Source organism: Miniopterus natalensis, chromosome 1, assembly GCF_054644295.1.
Source record: "Miniopterus natalensis isolate mMinNat1 chromosome 1, mMinNat1.hap1, whole genome shotgun sequence".
In the NCBI taxonomy this organism is placed as follows: Eukaryota; Metazoa; Chordata; class Mammalia; order Chiroptera; family Miniopteridae; genus Miniopterus; species Miniopterus natalensis.
The window spans coordinates 111,798,547-111,805,774 of NC_142081.1; the positions used below are offsets into that span (position 1 = coordinate 111,798,547).

Consider the following 7,228-nt stretch of genomic DNA (forward strand, 5'->3'; position numbering starts at 1 on the left):
TTGTAACAACCTCCATTTCCCTGATTTCTTCCTAATAACAAAAATGGGTGAGTCCAAGGGGAGCTCGAGGGGGCAATGTGCCCCCTCTCCAGCTGTTCCTGCACCAGCTGCTCTGCGGCCTTTATTTTTTCTTCTGTTAGGGGCCATTGATCAACCCACACAGGCTCCTCAGACTTCCAAGTGATGGGATCTGCGTGGATTGCAGGACGACCAATGACCCCCGCTAAAAATACCCTAACCCTGCTCTGTCAGGCCTCTTAGAAACCGCTATCACATGTTTGATCCCTTGGTTACGTTTTCCCAGCCCCTGAGAGGGCAGGAGCCCCTGATCAAGCATCTGCTGAGTAACTATGGCGTCAGGGCTAAAAAGATAGACCCCCATTTGAGCCAGCACATCTCGTCCCCATAGGTTAGTGGGAATGGTAGGGAGCACACAAGGTTGGAACGTTCCTGGTGCCCTTCATCATCCGTCCAAGTCAACAGGTCCGTGCTTTGCTCTGGGCTGCGGGCCTGTCCTACGCCTTGCAGCTGAGTGATAGCTTCCTGAGTAGGCCATTCAGGAGGCCACTGTTCCCTAGAAATCACAGAAACATCAGCCCCTGTGTCTAGGAGCCCTATGATTTTTTGGCCTTGCATACTTAATATCAACTCAGGCCATTCTAGTCCAATTTCTTGAAGCCAGTAAACATCTGAGGATCCAAAACCTCGGCTTCCTCTCTGCCTCCGGGACTTGGTTCACCCCTGTATTACTCAGAGGAGTAATATCAGCTGGGCTAGCGGCTGCCCTGACTGTACTACTGAAATGGTGGAGGGGGAGTGAGCCATGACCTTAATCTCTCCTGTATAATCCTCGTCAGTGACTCCAGGGGCTACTAATAGCCCTTCCATGGTGCTACTGCTGCGACCCAGCAAGAGTCCCACCGTCCCTGGGGTGGCAGGGGCCCATACACCCCAGTGGGCAGGGCCTGCATCCCCATTTCAGTGTCAATACTGTGTAGGCGGTGGAACAGAGGTCCAATCCGGAGCTGCCTGGGATGGCTCGGTAGAGCAGTTGAATGGATTGGTGTCCCGGAGGGTCCCTTCGGGGAGGAAATTCTGGAGTGCCCCATAACATTGTTGCGGGGCCTGGGGCTGGCCCCTCCTCCCATTTCCCGGCAGGGGGGCTTCCTTGGGCATCTTTCTTGGACCTACATTCATTAACGCAGTGACTCCCCGCAGTGACTCCCCCTCTTACACCGAGGGCATAGTCCTGGCTCCCACTTACTTCCTTTCCCCACCCCTTCTGGGAGTTCGCGGCCTGCCTTAGGGCAGTCACGCATTAAATGGCCCAGCTGTCCTCAGCTAAAACAGCTGCGGGGGACCGGATGTTCTTTTTTCTGCCCACCCCCCCACCCCCACCCCCCGCTGCTGTGGGAACAGGATTTCTTTCAAGGGTTTTCCTTGCAGGGCAGCAGCCAGGGTGGCCCCTTGGATATAAGAAGGCCCTATATCTGAGCAAAGCCTGATGTAATCAGAAAGGTTCCCTTTCTTTCTCCAGGGTCTTAGCGCGGCCTGGCAAGCCGAGTTAGCATTCTCATAGGCCACTGCTTGACCACAATCATTGCAGCTTCACCGTCCCCAAACATTTTTCCTGCTGTCTGGAGCAACCTTGTGACCAAATCTTGGAACGGCTCATCTGGACCTTGCCGCACCTTAGAGAGGTCCTCAGTCTTTCTGCCTGTAGCGGGGAGCTTTTTCCAGGCCTCAGTGGCTGCATCGTTAATCTGGGCAGAAGCCCCTTGGTCGTAGTGTAACTGATTTTGAGTGTCCCGGTACCGGCCTTCCCCCACCAGCATCTCATATGTAATGGGAATCCCTTGAGCCCTGTTCATCTCTGCAATGGTCTGGCACTGCTCGTAAAACTCTGACTTCCACAATGCATAATCTTCTCCGCTAAGGCAAGTCTTACAGACGCTTTTCCGATCATTGGGAGGCAGAGCGTCTGCCACCATCGCTTCAATCAGAGCCTCGGTGCATGAGGCGCTGGGGCCATATTGAGCACAAGCCTCTTTCAGTTCCTTCAGCTGCTGAAACGAGACGGGCTGGTGGACTCGCACCACCTGACCATTTTGCGTGTGTTCAAAAATGGGGAAGCCCTGGGGAAAGCCCTGTAAGTCCTCAGGCGCAGCGGCTGCTTGGCTCATGGTCAACTGGAGGGGGGAGAGACCTTGGCCCCCTGGCCGCCTACTGGCCGAGGGAGAGCAACCTGCAAAGGCCGAAGGCCCCCCTCCCCCAAGAGCGCCACCAGAGGTGGGTCTCGCGGCTCAGGACAAAGACCTGCCACTGCGGCCGGGCAGGACTGGCCTGCGGCACGGCGGGCCACAAAGGCACGCTCTGCGCCTCTTGTAGACAGCTATGCAGTTTTTGCATCCATTCTTGTAGCCCTTGCATTAGCTGCTCTAGATGTCCCAGCCGCCCTCCAGACCCTTCCTCCTTGGGCTTTCCCTCCATTACCAGGAGCCATTCGTCCTCCTCGCGGCATCGAGCCGCGGCGTCCTCTGAGTCTGCCTTGTCCCACGGACGGAGCTCGTCGCCGTCCTCACTGCCCCCATCAACCCGCACTAAGGCCTCTAAGGCCGGGGACAAGGATTCTCCGGCAGAGGCTTCTCTCTGTCCTCCGGAGCCGCAGCCCCGGGACCGCCGTCCTCTGTGGCCGTCTCCCACCGCTTGCCCTCTGGGTCATGATCTAGACAGTCCCCAGTCAGGGCCCAGAGGGAAAGTGTTTGTACCGGCACCTCCGAGGGCCCATGGGGCGAACAGTGCGTCTGCAGCTGTTTTCCAACCCGCTGCCACGTTTCCCTGTTAACTGTGCCCTTTCGGGAACCAGGGGCAGCTCTCCTCTACAAAGCTCAGAAGCTTCAATATCTGTGCACTAGTGACCTTAGTTCCCCTGGCTTTAAGCATGCTTTTCAACACCTGAACGAACAGTTCTATACTATTTCCCTGTCCCATGATTTATTACTCCCGACTGTAAATTGTCGCGCACCAACCTCTTACTTTTGTTCTGGGACCCGTCCCTCCTCGACGTCCTTCACGGGTTCCTTACTCTCAGGTCCTGTTCGGGCGCCACTTGCCGGAGCCCGTCTGCGGAGTCGAGGGGTCCTGAGGAAGGGGTGAGGATGGAGAAGAGACAGACACAAAAAGATGGGATCGGGAGGACTGCAGCTCCTGACTGCCGCAGCCCCGAGTTTATTTTCCCAGCTCAATTTACACAGACACTGTTGATTTTGCTGAATAGCGCCCCGCCCCGCATTCCTTCCCCTGGCCCCATTCAGAGTAGTTCCTTCAAGGCCCTGTGAACGCTCTTTAGAGTAAACACCCTGCCTCCTGCAGGAGCTCAGACCTTGGTAACTGTCTGTATCTCGGCTTCTAATGGGAACTTTGGGGAGGATTGAGTCCTTGGCTGGTATGTGCCTTGACTGCCCTTTGACCCTTCAGGCCCAGACCAGCTTCCTGATAAGCCTTTCTGGAATTTCTGGCCGCAGGTTAAATTAGTATCGCCTTGGTGCCTCAAGGTCTGGGTCCGGGAGCAGGAGAGCAGCTCTGCAGCTCAGCCAGGCAGCTCCTCCGTGCCTGGGGCACAGCGGCTCCCCACAACTTAGATTCTCCCTTAAAGATTCGGAGCTGCCGTGACCTAATGCTGGACACGCTGAACACTGTGGGACAGATGAAAGGACCGCACCCATTTCAGCTTAAAATTAGGGGCACAGAGGGGTGGGGCAAGTCCCAGCTGACAGATGCCAATGGGGGACATTTTAAGAAGAAGAAATTATGACAAGACAGGAGTGACCGCAAACTGGGGACCATGCAGAAAGGAGTACGGTATTCCAAACTGCTACTATTTTTTTAAAAACTTCCAGCTCTTCATTACATTACAGAATTCAACACACGTTTTGTAATTACTGACAGGTTCAACAACAAATTAGGAAAAAATTTTAGGATAAATTCTATGCAGTTTTACAAAACATATTTGCATTTAAATATTCCATTCAAACCAATCTCTTGAGATTACCTATAAATACAAAGGAACTAAAATCAGATGATAGGTTCAGGCAGGGGAAGCTGGGAACGAATAACTAATATAAATTTGGGATCGGGCTACAGGGTGCAGTGAGTGTCCTGCTCCAGGAGCCGGCGGGGACCCCAGTGGATGGGTTGAGCGCGGGAATATCTGGGCCCCCCGGGCCCCCAACACTGATTCCACAGCCGGGGCTCCGTCCCTCCTTCCTCAGCTCCTGGGCCCCGGCAGGTCACCCTTTCAACCCACGGGGCCGCTCTCCCCGCAAACATGACTCCCCTGCGGGTGGTGAAGCCGCCCTCACGCACTCACCTGCTCACCCTCCCCCTCGCAGGGAGCTGTCCCCAAGGTGGGGGAAGGTCACCCCCAGGGAGCTCCCGAAGGTGCTCCCGCCCGAGGTCCCGCCAACGGGTGGCTCGCAGGGAAGTGGGCGGCCTCTGAGGGGGGGCTGAGGGCGGGTGCGAGCCCTGGAGGTGGGGGGAGGGAGGGTAGGCGGGTGGGCAGGGTTGTGCCCAGGTGACCGAGGCTAAGTCCCATGGCACCGAATTGAGCGTTTGGAGATTTATTTGGCCACCGTGGGAGGCTCCGGGGCTCCTGCCCTAAACAAACCCGCAGCCCCAGCAGTGTTTGCGGGAGGATATAAAGGCAGAAAAACAAACTCCTCTCTGTCTGGGAAGGGGAGCAGCTGGGTCGGGGCGCGGCGGGGAGCTGGCGGGGCCGCGGCGGGAGCTGAGCCCCGGCTCATTGACTCTCCAGTCGGCGTCCTCGGGGGGCCGCTCCTCTGCGCAGGGAGGGGGGAGGGCAGCGCTTCTGCGGGAGGGTCCGCTGCTCCGGCTCAGCCTAAAGTGGCGGCTGCAGGGTGGAGGATGGGGCGCTGTGCTTCAGGCGGCTGGGCCCGGGTCCGAGCGCACCCCGCCCTCTCCGCCCGGAGGAAGAGCCGCCCTCACCCGGAGAGGAGAAATCCCGCAACTTCGGAGAAATGCGCCCCCTCCCCCACGCCCCCAAGAAAGAAAACCTTTGGGGGGGGCCTTCTGGGCTGGAGGCTGACTTGGGGGGAAGGGGGACTTCCGTTCCTCCAGCGGGTGCGGCCCGGGCCAGGCGGGGCTGGGGCGGGGGCGCTGCGTCCCCTCCAGCCCTGTCTCCGCGCAGCAGGGAGGGTGAAGGAGGGAAAGACACTCACCTTCCTGCAAACGGGAATTTAAAAAGCTGGGCAGCAATACTCATATCTGACAAATAGACTTCAACATGAAGGCCACAGCAAGGGACAATAAGGTCCCTACACACTAAAGGAACGGATCCAACAAGGGGCATAACCCTGTAAGCACATGTGCGCCCCAGACAGGAGCACCTCAATATGAAAAGAGCTTCTGCAGACGTTAATGGAGACATCGGCAGCAATGCAGCCATGGGAGGGACTTCAACATCCCGCCCACCTCACTAGGGAGATCTCCCGGACAAAAATCAGCAAGGGAACAGGGACTCTAAGTGACACACTAGGTTAGATGCATTTAATCAACATTTACAGAACATTCCACCCCAAAGCCGCAGAAGAAACACTCTTCTCAAGGGCACACAGGACATTCTCAAAGATGGACACATGTTAGGATACAAAACAAGTCTCCACAAGTCCAAGAAGATTTAAGTCACATCAAGCACCTTCTTGAATACAGTGCCAGTGGGAATGCAGACTGGTGCGGCCACGGTGGAAAGCAGTGTGCAGTTTCCTCAGAAAATTAAATATGGAACTGCCAATTAACCCAGCGAGCCCACTTCTAGGAATATATCCTAAGAAACCCAAAGCACCCTGTATTCATAGCAGCACAATTTACAATAGATAAGATCTGGAAACAGCCCAAGTGCCCATCAGTAGATGAATACATTAAAAAACTGTAGCACATTTTCACCATGGAATACTACACAGCTATAAAAAAGGATCTCTCACCTTTTGAGTCAGCCTGGAGGCACCTGGAGAGTATTATGCTAAGTGAAATAAGCCAGTCAGAGACAGACAAGTACCAGAGGATCTCACTCAGATATGAATCTAATGAACAGAACAAACCAATGAACAAAATAGATCCTGAGAAGCACAGAACAGACTGACAAACCTCAGAGGGAAGGTGGAGGTGAGGGGTGGGGAGCGATTAACCTAAGAGTTTATATGCATATAAGCATAACCTGTGGGCACAGACAATAGTGTGGTGAGGGTTTGGAAAGGGGGGATGCTGCTAGGTAGAGGGGATCAATGGGGGCAAAGGGACATCTGTAATACTTTCAACAAGAAAGATAAATTTAAAAATAACAACAAAAAAACCACACCACAGAACTTCAAAGTATATCCCAAAGACAAAAAGAATTACAAAGAAATCCTAAATTGAATCCAGTTACTTTAGTGTTAGTAAAACAATATTTGTATTGTTATTTTGAAAAGATTAGATATACATATATTGTATGTTAAAGCAAATAAGTAATTATGTTGATGTTATTAGGATCTCAGGTTTTCAGGGTAAAAATATACAAATATACAAATATTTTTTCCCCAAACATTTTTATAATTTATATATTTTTCAAGATGTTAAGCAAAAATTCTATAATCTTCCATTGATTTGAAAACATCAGTATGAATTCATGATATATTTTTCCCTTTCTATGAAAATATGTTTCCTAGTCTGTCCACTAAAAAGACCTGAAAGAAATGATGCCTAGTGGCAATGGGCTTTCCTACTCACTATCACCTAGATGGTGGTCTCTAAACACTATTTCCCAGTAAAAGTAGCTAGACTTCCTTGCCCAGGTCTAATACAGGACACTTACAAAATGCCCCTTAAGTATCTTGTCATGCCAGAAAGAAAGGACCTATCAGAATACTAGGGCAGAAAAAAAAGATCATTATCCACAGGGGTTCCCACTTCCTAAAGATGGGACAATTTAAACATGACTACAGTGGATTAAATCACATATAATCTATGTGTTATAAATCTATACAATTCCATGAGTTCATAAAGATGCTTAACAAAAAGTAAAACTATAAACATTTGGAAGTAGCTCTTCTAAAAATTGGTGATGAAAGGGAAAGTATCAGGCACTAATTCTGCTTTCCTCATAAAATCTGTACTTCAGAGTAATAATTGGATGACAAGGGAAAAGTCTTTATAGAAGAATTGCAGCTAATCA

At 52.3% G+C, this 7,228-nt stretch overlaps 1 pseudogene; it reads right to left on the reverse strand.

Annotated features, from left to right (window-relative positions):
- Positions 1 to 1,341: 1,341 nt before the first annotated feature.
- LOC148094310 (igE-binding protein-like) lies at positions 1,342 to 2,325 on the reverse strand (annotated as a pseudogene).
- Positions 2,326 to 7,228: the final 4,903 nt, after the last annotated feature.